This window comes from Bemisia tabaci, chromosome 6 (genome assembly GCF_918797505.1).
Source record: "Bemisia tabaci chromosome 6, PGI_BMITA_v3".
Classification (NCBI taxonomy): Eukaryota; Metazoa; Arthropoda; class Insecta; order Hemiptera; family Aleyrodidae; genus Bemisia; species Bemisia tabaci.
Genome location: NC_092798.1, coordinates 8169486 through 8180510, shown reverse-complemented (window position 1 = coordinate 8180510; position 11025 = coordinate 8169486).

Here is an 11025-nt window from a genome sequence, read left to right as displayed (position 1 = left end):
TTTCTGGCTCAGTTTAGAAGCAAAATATGCTCCATTGGTTTCTCTAAACAGATAAGTGACTTTTCTAATGTGCCAAATACTGTAGTTCCTCCTTGCAAAATGCAGTCCAAATGAGACCCTGTATTGTGATTCGAATCAGGGTCATTGCGACCACAACTTTCAGTCTTATATTTCACGCTTGCTGTTTTTCATTCAAAAAATGTGTAAGCCTTGATGAAAGTAAGGTTATGTCCAATTCCAGGTGGTAATTATTTGTTTCAAGACTGCGCATCACAACATTTTTCATTTTTTCAGCCACATTTTTTTCTTCTTCTTTTGACTTTCTGAAATTTTAGGCTCTAAGTTTATCTTTTGATCAGCACGGACACCAACAAGATTGAACCAGTGGCGTGGCGTGAATTGCGATATGTCGATTGTTATGTCATTTAAATCCATGGTAAATAATCGATTATTAAGGTGTTCGCACCGAACACCCTGTTTATCGATCCTTTTCCATTGGTTCAAATGGCCGATAAATCGATATATCGCAAAGCACGCCACGCTACTGGATTGAACCAAGCAAGGGGACTCGAAATTCAACCCTTAGGGGGAATCAAAAACATTGAACGGTGACTTGAACTTTCAAGAACCCATACTGGTGACTTTCGGCTCAATTTCGCTAAATAGAATTCCTCATCATTGAAGTCACGGTTCAGCTAACCACTTTGATTATTACCACCTTTGAAAAATATAGGCTACGAAGTTCAACTGTGGAAAATGTTGATGGACTTGCGCTCTAATTTAAATTCTGAAGAGCAAGTTGAATTATGGAAAGTTACTTTATGGATTTAATTTACGGTGTCCGGCGTAAATGACATTTGAGGGGCTTGGAGGACACGGCGTATGAGTGCAGTTTCTGCTACTTCGAGAAATACGATTTGAAGTTTCGAAATTACATGGATCCCAATGGCAGAAATAACGTTCAAACTTACTTGTTGATGCTTAAAATTCGAATGTGGGTGCGAATTTTTCACAGAATATGCATTAAGACTAGAGATACTTAAAATTATTAATATATCATTTTTTTCAAAAACTGCACTTATGCGCCTTGCCCTCCAAGACCCTCATTTCTTGCACAGAGTAAGTATGAAACATCATTTATTATGTCTAGGAATTGAAATTTTTTTGTCAAATTATAATAACTATTTAATCTTATTTCGTACCACTAATCGATGCTTCGAGTGAGAGACCGCGTATTTCCGATTGCGAATTTATAGATTCTTGGCAGTGGCGCGGCGTGCTCTGCGATATATCGATGTTCTGCCATTTAAACCTATGGTAAAGAATCGATTACCATGGTGTTCGCTGCGAACATCCTAATTACCGACCCTTTTCCATAGGTTTCAATGTCATGACAATCGATATATCGCAAAGCACGCCACGCCACTGATTCTTGGTCAAGCTTAATTTTTTCCTTGGAGAACTAGTCAACGTAATTTCTTGAAAACTTCCGTGAATTTTCTTCTCTGATGGTTTAAATATGCTGCCTAAATTTCAAGCTATAAAGTTGACTTATTCCTCTCCAAAAAAACAAACTTAGAGTGGAGATTTTGAAACACTGCAATGGAGATACGTGGTCGTGTTGCACCTTAGCCATCATTATATTACGCAGTGGTACTTGGAAAATATATTATTTATCAGGATATCAGGAAGTTGACACAATATTAATTAAAGAGAGAAACCATTGAAATGTATCTCGAAAAACGGATTCAGGCATAACATCACGTTAATTAAGTCCAATAAAATAACAAAACTCTACTTCAAATTTCGTTTATTTCGCAGAATCTCTTTTTTATTCCATTCATTTAATTTTGTTTTATATACAATTGTATCTAACGTACACTTTTTCATTCAATTTAAATTTTCTTCTTCTTTTTTTTAAAAGAAAAAACGAACAATTTTATTTAAACAGATAATTGGCTCTACTGCAATCAACAATGGTTTGTAACAAAATTCTACCTACTTAAAATTTCGTTTATTTTATAGAATCTCTTAAATATTCCAATCATGTTAAGAAAAAATTTACACATTTGTATTTAACAAACACTTTTATTCGATTTTATTTCATTTTCTCTTTTCCAAAAGGAAAAACAGACAATTTTATTTGAACAGATACTTAGCTCAATAACTGCAATTAACAATGTTTTCGTACCTTTCTACATACAATAAAATAATTAAGCAAGGAGTTAAATATACTTTAACAGTCGACAATCGTTTGAGGAAAGATTTACCCCCATTGGATCTGTAGTAAATCTGCGTTTCATTTTCATCACTCATCAGTGCTATTATTAAAATATCTTAATGGTGCATAATAAATATTCTTGTATTCATAAAGTTTGATAGTTATTTTTTTTCTGAAAATTTAGAGAGATGGGATGCACAGAAAAGCTCTGCGAGATACAGACATAAAAATTCTTATACTTTTAATCGGATATTCGAGCAAGTTTGATATGAAACATAGTGCCTCTCCAAAATGGCAGACTTTTAAATAAGTCTTAGATTCAACGAGAAAAAATGAAGGAATTAAGATCAAATTTTCTTTAGAATTTTAAAACAAAGTAATGCTTCAGACTTATATACTCGCTAACTTATGACATTTTTGAGTGGTTGCGAATGCGTTGTTGCTAGTTTCCTGATTCAATACTCGTACAAATGAGCTAATTTTCATTCGTTAAGATTGCTTGTCTGCGAGAGATAATAACAACAATAGGAGGAGCGGCATTGAGAAGATCGCAAGTGAAGCTTTTTCTTTTCATGCAAGAGAATGTCAAAAACTATCAGTTAGTGTTTTATTCATATATGAAAGGTGCTAGGGAAAGGGGTTGAGACTTTATAATTTGACTAAATTGTTGATCCCTTTGTAATACTACCAAAACCAGCACATATTTTGTCGGCGATTAGCCGAGGGTAAAACCCTCGTTTCCACCGTCCACCACGAGGAGGAACCGACATCAGACGGCAACGCTTACAGACCGTCCAACTTACAACTCCCATGGCATTACGTTAATTTGAAATTCAAAATTTTGAAGAAATTTTGAAGAAATTGAGAAGAAATTTTAAAAGACAAAGGCATGGGGCTCATGCCTTTGTTTCACTCGAGATCGGATGCCCTATAGCCGGTCCGGACCGACCAGTTTCCTCCTTAAGATCTCTTCTCCGTTCTGCTTTTTTCACACGGACTCCCGCGCGAACGAAGCACAACGGATCTACTCAGTTCCTACGAGATCAGAGGTTTAGTCGAGTGAGATTTAGTAAGGATAACCAGTGACCTCTTCAAGATCTCATGCCATGTAGAGTTGGGTCGGCGTTCTGGGCGCACCCTCACTCACAACAGTGAACAATTCGCCAATGACCATGCAGGGAACTCCTCTACCACCGTGCGATCCAGCAGTGAGACAACAAACTCGTAGCTGGATACTCTCTACAGAGATAGAGATTGCTGAAACTTTGTCCGGCTTGTTCGGCCCAGGAGAACAGAATACCCTGAGCCACGAGGCCCCGGAACCCTCGTGAAGTATTCGGCTCTCCTGCATCAAAACCTACTTCAATCTGCAACATCGCCTCAACCACCAGCCCGTTTGAGAGGCGTCCGACCCTCCGGTTCCGACTTTGCCTGGTCTAAAGTGTCCCGGGGGGATGACGGCTTTAGACTTAATGCGCAAGCATCGGCAGATACCGGAGGTTGACCAGAACAGGATTGCCAGGCTTCGATCGGTCACCCCTGCATTTGGTCGCTGACGAATCGCGCAAAGTCGGTCACAGATCGGGATTTTCAGACCACTGTGTACCGGTTGATCCTTGCACCTCGCGGTTCAAGGATATGGCCTAACTACTATCAGTGGTCCTCTGAAGATCATCGTTCCCCTCATGTTCCTCAGGTTCCGCTTGATCTCTTCCGTAAGCCAGGGATATGGGCTAAAACCAAGGTAATAACGTACCAAGGTTCAGCTTGATCCAAGGCTGCAATGGATATGGCCTAACATCCAAGGTGTGAACAGCCTTGCTGAAGCAAGGCACCGAGGAAGCGGTTGATCCATGCCCGAGCGTATTAGGGATATGGGCTAACAACCAAGGTAATAACGTACCAAGGATGCGCTTGATCCTAAATCGCTCTATACGAGTGTGAAGAGATATGGGCTAACAACCAGAGGCGAGGGAGGGTGCAGAATCACAACAGTTTGCCGGCGTTTGGCACGGGTCAGAGACCCGCCCCAGGTCCACCACGAGGAGGCTCCGGCACCAGACCCTCAGCTCTCTCATTTTCATCTCATTATCATTTCATCTCATTATCATTTCATCTCATTATCATTTCATCTCATTATCATTTCATCTCATTATCATTTCATCTCATTATCATTTCATCTCATTATCATTTCATCTCATTATCATTTCATCTCATTATCATTTCATCTCATTATCCATCTCATTATCCATCTCATTTTTCATCTCATTTTCATCTCATTTTCATCTCACTTTCATCTCATTTTCATTTCATTTTCATCTCATTTTCATCTCATTTTCATCTCATTTTCATCTCATTTTCATCTCATTTTCATTTCATTTTCATCTCATTTTCATCTTAACCCCCTTTTCATCCCCTTTTCATCCCCTTTTCATCCCCTTTTCATCCCCTTTTCATCCCCTTTTCATCCCCTTTTCATCCCCTTTTCATCCCCTTTTCATCCCCTTTTCATCCCTTTTTCATCCCTTTTCATCTCCTCTCCTTTTTATCTCTTTTTCATCTCATCACCTTTTCATCTCATTATCATCACCTTTTCATCTCATTATCATCACCTTTCCATCTCATTATCTCATTTTCATTTCATCCCCTTTTTATCTCCTTTTCATCTCTTTTCCATCTCATCTCCTTTTCATCTCTTTTCCATCTCATCTCCTTTTCATCTCTTCTCCATCTCATCTCCTTTTCATCTCTTTTCCATCTCAACTCCTTTTCATCTCTTTTTCATCTCTATATCATCTATCCCTTTACCTATCTCTATACCTATCTCTATACCTATCTCTACCTATCTCCCCTATCTCTATACCTTTTCATCTCGTTATCATCACCTTTTCATCTCATTTTCATTGCATTCCCTTCACCTCCTTTTCATCTCTTTTTCATCTCATCTTCTGTTCGTCTCCTTTTCGTCTCCTTTTCATCTCTTTATTCGTGTCTTAGTGAGGGCATTTACATCCAAGTAATCACTTCCACTTTAGTTCGAATTCATACCAACAAGATGCAAATGATTCAATATTTATATGAGCTACATTAAATAATTTTTCAATTAATTATAAATCTGCATACGTATTAAATTTGGAAAGTCCCTTTTTTACTACCTCATCCATTTAAATTGGCAAAAAAAATTGTTGGCATTTGGAAATTTAATAAAATTGTATACGGTAAAGTAAAAAAGTATGTGTACATGGGAGTAAGAGGGATGTATGGATATGTTTATAAAGTTCAGATACTAGTTAAAATAAAGCACAGTCACCGATTAAAAATCAAATGCTTTAATTTAAAGATGACTCATTAACTTTGGCAAAAACGGTACGGCCATCTGCTGTAGGATTCGACGTGACATTATCAGGGGCTGCATGTTGTAATGATTGCAAATCAAATGAATTTCGAATGAAAATAACTTTAGATAATGGAGTCCGTCCTTTCTCATCCGTATATCCCCTATCATGTCTTACCCACAAGTATTCATAACTGAGTTGATATTGCTTTTGAGATGCTAAAAAGCGTACCTTGCTCCGATGAGCAGTCAGGCTAGGACATAGGTAAATAAGAGCACTGGACGTGCATTGCAACTCTAAATTGTACAGCTGAACTTGCTGTATATTTTCCTATGATTCAAAAAATTGTTTCTATAAAATCTCCGGGCGAATTCAATAATTAATACAGGCAGTTTGCCATATTTTTCAATGACATCAAGCTCTATTTTTATTAAATTGTATTATTATATTAAATTATATTATATTTATTAAATTTCTACTGCACTTTTAGTGTCTCAATTCCACTCTCTACAACGGAATTCCCCCCCCCCCCAAGTCACTTATTTCCTTATTCATCCTCTATTCTATTTAATAATTAATTTATGCCAGAGAAAGGGGCATTTTAACCCTAAAACAAAAATCGTATTGATGAAAAAGATAGGGCTAAGGAGCTCTAATTTATTGCTAGGAAAAATAACTACCAATTGTGCAACTATCATTACTCATTAAAAAGAAGAGAAACGATATGAAGATAATCATATGAAGTCAAATGAATGGATGGGAGTTATTGGTGAAAGAGGAGGGAATAGAATTTTCGTGAGCATTGTGCGTTTGAAATATCAAGAAAAGTTAAGAAGATAGTAGTCCCATACCTACCCATTAGACCTATACCCATCCACTCCCTAACAAAAACTAAAAGAAAAAAAACAGAGATGAGGAAGAGATTTTAATTATTCGTCCCGCCATCATGGACCCCTGCCAACTCAGACATGTTTTATCTATCGAAGGGGTTTTCCCTACCGCCCTCAGGCCTTCCCGTGCACCCGGGTCCTGGGTCATTGGTTTCGGCCTTCAACGGATGCCATGGCTGCCGACCGTCCAACGGAAGTGCAAGCACTACTGCGACCCCAAACCAAAAGCTGCGGTAGCGTACGCCCCCCCGTTCCAATAATACTGGGCGCTAGAATATTTAAAATCCCTAAGACCACTTTATTTGGGAGGGGGAGGGACTGAAAAGTAAATTAAGAAAGTTAATTGAATATTCGTTCTTTTCTTCTTTCTCTCCATCCTGTTCTTCTTTCTTATCTCTTTTTCTCTCGTTACTTCCTGCTCTTCTTTCTCTTTTCTTCCTGCTCTTCTTCTCTCTTTTCTTCTCCCTTTTCTTCTCTCTTTTTTTCTCTCTTTTTTTCTCTCTTTTTTTCTCTCTTTTTTTCTCTCTTTTCATCTCTCTTTTCATCTCTCTTTTCATCTCTCTTTTCATCTCTCTTTTCATCTCTCTTAACATCTCTCTTTTCATCTCTATTTTCATCTCTCTTTTCATCTCTTTTATCATCTCTTTTATCATCTCTCTTTTCATCTCTCCCCCTATCTCTCATCTCTTTTTACCTATTTTTCTTCTCTTTTTTTTCTACCTCTTTTTCTTCTGTTTTCTTCTCTTTTTTCCACCTCTTTTTCTTCTCTTTTCTTCTATCTCTTTTCCTTTCTCCTTTTCTCTAGCAGAATAAATCTCACTTAATTGATACAGTTTTTTGATGCAAGAGGCTACGCACAATCAATGGCAAATCTTGAGACGTCCAAGTGCTGCAAAATTTCTAAATTTAAGTTCGAGAAAGGAGCATTGTAGCCCCAGAACGAAAATTGTTTAAATGAAATGGACTAAATTTAGCAATTAGGAGCTATAAATTCTAGCCCGGTTTAAAAACAACGTATGTGCCATTAGTTTCCCTATGCACATGAGTTTTTTTTTTTTTTACAGAAGAGCCAGAATTTATAGTTCCAAATTGCAAAATGTAGTCCAAATAATATATTGCTATGGAAATTATTTAACAAGGATGAAACTATCATTACTAATTTTAAAAAAGCGGAACGAAGTGGAGATAGTCGATAGAATGTAGAATGAAGATAAAAATATGACAAATTTCATTTTCAATTTTCCTTATTTTCCAAACGTAGAACACTCACGAAAACTTTAATAATCCCTCTCTCACCAATAAGTCCCCTCCATTCAGATGACTTCGTACAATCGAAACGAGATACGCGGTCTAGTAGGTTCACCGTCGTCGTTTGTCAGATATATCCCTGCCGCTCAGGAATTAAAACACTGAAATCTTTTTGATAACATTCCTTTTTTCCTAGTTATGTAAAACTATATTTCGCAATGAGGAATTAATATTTTAGGCTCATTTTTAAAACAGTGCCGGCAAGTGCCATCAATGTTCTTATGCAGAATGTGGGCTGTTTCTTCTTCTTCTTCTTCGTTCTCCTTTTTGTCTCACCTTCCCTCTCCTTGCTATTTTCGTTCTTCATCGTTTATATCTTCTTCTAGAGTTCCTCTTACATCTTTATTTCTTCTTCCTCTATTCTTTTCCATACTCTTGTTCATCTCCTCTCTCTTTTCCTTCATTTCCTTATTCTACTCTCTTTTCATTTTCTTACTTCTTACATCTCTCTTTTCCCTCCTCTTTATTCTCTTCTTCTTCCTCCTCCTTTTCTTTTTACCTTCCCTCCTCTTTCTACTCTTCTCTCTCTTCTCCCCTTCCTCTTTTCTCTCCCTTCCTTCCCTCTCTCTCTCTTGCCCCCTCTCCACTCTTCGTCTTCTCTTTCTTCATCCTGTTCTCCTTGCTCCTCTCTCCTCATCCTACTCCTCTCTGTCATCTCTTATCTCACTTTTTCCTGTTTCCTTTTCTCTTCTTTTCTTCCTATCCTTCTCTCTCTTCTTCCCGTTATTCTCTCTTTCTTCTGTCTCTTTATATTCCCCCTCTTCTCATTATTTTTCCTCTACTCCTTCCTCTCTTTGTTTTTCCTACTCTCCCACTTTAATTTTCTCTTTACAGATAGGTGCTTTCATAAATGAGCCAGAAATAGTAATTCCTCATTACATCTATATTATACAGCTACAAGCAAAATCTTGGAAGCACTATTTCAAACGAACTGCCGGACCGATAAGGATGATCTTTACATGTATGTGCAAAAAATTATGAAACCCCGAACTTTTAATGTTGTAGAGCTTTTAAAGCTCATGTTACTTAAGTCCAATGTTAATAGCGTGAGAGATTTGTCGTTTCCGCTAGAAACGTCAAGGTGTGGGATTCTATCTGAGTGACTCGAATAAACAATAAAACAATGGAAAAGCTCGTGAAGGGCTCCTCATTCAAAGAGTTTAGGAACGGTGCATCGCTCAGGGTTCAAGGTTCAAGGTCCAAGGTATAAGGTTTAACTCAATTTTTCCTGCATTCTTCCGGCTTCGATTTGTGGCATTGGTCAATTTACTTGATTGCCGAATTTTTATTAATCTTTACAGCAGGTACAAAGTGAGAAGGCAGGCGCTGCGTCGCGTCGGGACGGACCAAATATTATTAACTCTCAACGGTCGAAATCCGATTTTTTTTTTAAAATTAAGTATTTAAAAATAGCATAATAAATGAAAATTTCTCCAGTAAATGGACTGTGAAATTATGTACATCCAGCTATTCCTCATCATTTACAAATCTGAGTGTCACGTCAAAAATTTTGAAATCGATGCAGCTCGAACACAAAATGGTGTATTAAAATGGAAGAACATTTTTGCCTATACATGTGCGTATAGGGCCCGCGAAGCGGGCCTGAGGGCGCGAGGCGCCCTCCCGGGGATTGGGCCGCGTAGCGGTCAGGGGGCAGGGCCCCCTAGTAATGTATATCGACGGCGCAAGTCCGCAATCACATTTCTCGTTTGTGGTGTCTGAAAATCTCCGCCTGTATGTTGTTTTTTTAAAGGAGAATTCAATCCTTGAAGTTTTTGCAGAATTTTTTTTCGCACGGAGAAGAAAAATGACGGCAGTTTTAAAGAATTGCCGTTGATTAGTTTTTCGTTGAAAAAATGAAGAATGACAGGAAGTCCGCGACGTCGCAAACCGAGTTATGTGATTGCCGACTTACACCGTCGATATAGTGAATATGATCCCCGAGAAATCCAGTAGCCAGCAATAAACTTCCGACAATGGTCATCACCAAATGCAATGGTGCAATGGTGAATGTAACCAAATGCATGATTGGCATTTGGCGCTGTAGGAAAACAGGAAATCCATGCATGAACTAAAAATTCGTGACATAGGTGGCCATTAAATTGATTGCATTTTGCAAAAAGGAACCAAGAGCATTGCAATGTTATGCTAAGGTTGTGCAACTTCTTTTGTTCTGGAAGAAAACCTGATCACCTATAATCATTTTCTATTTTACACGCTAAAAATTGTAAATTTTAGACACAAATGTCCATTCAAGGAGTTGGAGAGATTTTACCGTGATGAAGTGATGATCCGTAAATTCATGAACAGGTATGGTGATGCAATGAACATTTTCCGTCTTTGTGCGCCGCCTTGACGCATGTTGGGGAGACCACAAAATATCGACTGCAAAACAAAGAAATAAATGCTTCAATAAATAAATTCAACAAAAAATAATCGTAAGTATAATATTGTCGTTCCCAACTGGCATAGACCAACGAACATTCGAAAAAATGTTGCAAGTTAATGGAGCAAACTGCAATTTTTCACCATAAAAATTGTAATTTATTCCCACCCTTCGGTTAATAAATTCCCATAGTAAAGATCAAATACCTAACAAGAAGTGTTAGGCAGTTAGGCAATTTTCATCACAAAAAAGTGCAACTTATCACGATTTTATTCTAATCAATTTCGATAAGAAAAGTCCCCTCAATTAGTGAATAGGTAACATTCAAAACACTCCGATCTGATCCGCAAATGATCCAAAAATCTGCTCTACTTAAACATTTTGCCCACAAAAGAATCAAGAGCCCTTCTCTGGTGAAGATCACAAGTACATATATGTAATTGTGCTTCCAAAAATTTGAACTATGCGCGAAAAACTATCGCGGGAAGAGTTTGCAAAACTGAAGATATACTTCAAACATCGTGCCGGCGTGCCCCCTTCCTCTCCTCCTCCTCCTCCAAACAAGTGGCGCAAGGCTTGCGGCGCACGGTGGATCGAGTCAATGGAAGAGGACGGACAAAATTTGGAAACCTTAAACGCTTATAACTCCGTTTATACAAAACTTTGAGGTTTTAAATGTGGCTCCATCGGTTCCCTTCTGAAATGTTCCTCTGGAGACACCCCTTGATTTTCCAAATGTGACGAAATAAACAACAAAATTTGCAGTTTTATGTCCAACCTCTTTATAATTGCATCGATTCACTGTGCGGCGGAACCCAATTTCTCGTCTTGCTCTCGGCTCTTGACCCTTCCAACTTATCTACTCCTGCGTTAAAGTCTCTCAGT